This window comes from Penaeus vannamei, chromosome 28 (assembly GCF_042767895.1).
Source record: "Penaeus vannamei isolate JL-2024 chromosome 28, ASM4276789v1, whole genome shotgun sequence".
In the NCBI taxonomy this organism is placed as follows: domain Eukaryota; kingdom Metazoa; phylum Arthropoda; class Malacostraca; order Decapoda; family Penaeidae; genus Penaeus; species Penaeus vannamei.
This window is the reverse complement of record NC_091576.1, coordinates 21,680,423-21,682,881: the sequence shown is the minus strand read 5'-3', so window position 1 is coordinate 21,682,881 and position 2,459 is coordinate 21,680,423. Positions and strand designations below refer to the sequence as shown.

The following is a 2,459-nucleotide window of genomic DNA, read 5'->3' as shown; positions in this document are numbered from 1 at the left end:
TTTACATTTCTAAAGCAGCTACAAGTTGTAAATACCCAAAATATACCATTAATATGACAAAGAATTACCCTCAATGCAAGCTCGAATCATATCCTAAACAGGAAATCAATCCACTGGAGTGCTCCATTGCAAAATCTCCCCACCTCCTACAGTGTTTTCATGTTCAATCATTACATACTTTCCTACCTCACTAAAAGGATTGTGTCCATTTGCAAATAAAGACTGATCTTGGTTATATTCATAAAATTATCTATATGAAAGCTTGGATGGTACAAAGATAATTAAAAGCATCTAATCAATTCTGAATTAGGAAATTTTCACTAATATATCCACATTGAAAAATAGTAATTAACATGAATCAGAAATTGCAGAAAAAACTGTCTTCCTTAAAGTTGAAAAAATAACATCACTCAGATGAATATGAACCCTTAACATGTAAATAAAATGTCAATATTGAGCAAATGTTTTTCTGCACCCTTGCCAGCAACAGCTGACTTGAAATCATACATCCTACTTGTACATACATAACTAATACAATTCATTCAGCAATTCAATAAATTTCAATAAGTATCTACATCACGAACAATATCTCTTGTTATGTTGTTTCCATCAATCCTCACATTCACTCCTTATTCAAACAAAACATTGAGTCACATTCAGTGGTACACCCGAGGATCAGCGAGTTGCACCGGTATTGCACAATTCGAAGTAAAACAACAAAAGTCTGTTTCTTTGCACAATCGACGTTCACTCTGACACCAAATCACGAAAAAATAAAAAAATAATCAAGTCGAAAAGTATGGAAAAAATCACACGATCTCCACACCTGTTCACGGAAAAATGTTTCTTCTCGGAACGCAACACACGTTTGTTATTTCTCTTCCTATGAACACATTTTGGTCACTGCGGCTTCCTTCTCCTTTCTAACCCTTCCCAAACCACACTGAGCCCCGCAACCCGTCGTCCCGCTCCCTCAAAGGTGCCAAAATCAAGTGCCAGATGTAATAATAGTCTCCCAAACCTTCCCATGCTGCGGCGAGTCTGACAGCATGGACATCCCAGTCCCCACTTCTAATCCTTTTTTCCCGTGTTACTTCACTTTATTTCACTTTCGACACGGTCACTGTGGGGAATTAGAACGCTAAGGGTGAGGTAGATGATGGTGTCAGTGAAATATACTTACAATAGTTCAACAATTTGTCACAAAAACACGCAAGGAAAGTCACGCGGATCATTCACACTCACAACAAAAAAGCGCCTCTGGTGGCCGAAGGGCGAACTACATTACCCGGGTTACATTTTTCGGAATATATCTTCAATGTATTTCTACTTTACTTTCACCTTCTTTAAGATGATAAATTAATTGATACTGATCAAATTAATTTTATAATTATTTCTGGATAATGTGACATAGTGAGCTACTTCATAAAAAATAAAATACACTATAACAACTGAAAAGGTGTTTGCCCGGCGTTTTTCACGTGGTCGTCGCTTGAGGCGGAAAATCTAAACATCCCGGCCTTTAATTGCGTTGGCGCCATAATAACTAAACGATCCTACAAACACGCTGCTACGTTAATGCAATTGCATGAATGTTCTTAAAGTGAATTACTGTTGCATAAAGTATCATGAGACGATAGGCAATGTGAATGTATGATGCGCGCTGACATTGCGCAACAACGTGAAAGGATGGTGCGTGTTGATGTTAATCTAAAAAAAAGCAAAACAAGAATACTTTACTGTTTCAAATATTTCAGATAATAACTATACTATGCACTTCGTATTCTTACATGAATCACTTAGGACAAAAATACTCAGAATGTGTACTTCTCAAAATATCCAGTCATTCCGTTAAAATCAAAAGAATATACACAACGTATTATCACGAAACGGTGAAATAATATAAAATAATAAAAACAGTGACAAAACGTTCCAGACAACTCACCGGAATATCAAATAAATAAAAGTATTTCAACAATACTACTCTAGCACCTGCTCTCCACGCCGTCTAACTTGTCTAGAACACGTGTACATTAACACACGCACGCCCTCTTCTGTTCGCCAAAATTTCGCCACGTTTTGCCAGACTGCTGAATTATTTTCTTATATTTTAGGACTGTATGACTAACCCTAGTTCAATGGTTCGTGGACTTCTATGTTGCAATAGAAGATAAGTGCAAGGAAAGTATTATGGTTAAAGTGTCTAAATAGGCGTCAGTTCAGCTAACGACAATTTGCCATAGAACTATTACTGTCGTTATCGAAATCAGTGGCATCTTCCTCGCCGTCATAATGAGTACAATTATCTCGATGGTTGTTGTTATTATTACTGTTACTATTATCGTTTTTGTTTGTTATTCTTATTATTATTATCATTATCATCATAAAGCTTATTAGCAGTAGTAATAATGGTACTATTAATAGTATTTCTATTATCATTATTATTACAACTGGTAGCA

At 36.0% G+C, this 2,459-nt stretch overlaps 1 protein-coding gene across 5 annotated transcripts in view; it reads right to left on the bottom strand.

The window, feature by feature from the left end:
- LOC113804519 (serine/arginine repetitive matrix protein 2) overlaps window positions 1-1,300 on the bottom strand; it is a 32,279-nt gene extending 30,979 nt beyond the window's left edge. For 2 of the 5 annotated variants that reach the window (XM_070141907.1, XM_027355417.2), the window contains exon 1: window positions 827-1,079. The gene's annotated coding sequence lies outside the window, so the exon portion shown is untranslated. Of the gene's footprint in view, window positions 1-826; window positions 1,081-1,183 lie in introns of those variants that run through there. The other 3 variants (XM_027355415.2, XM_027355412.2, XM_027355413.2) reach the window with 3 other exon arrangements.
- Between the last annotated feature and the right edge of the window lie 1,159 nt (window positions 1,301-2,459).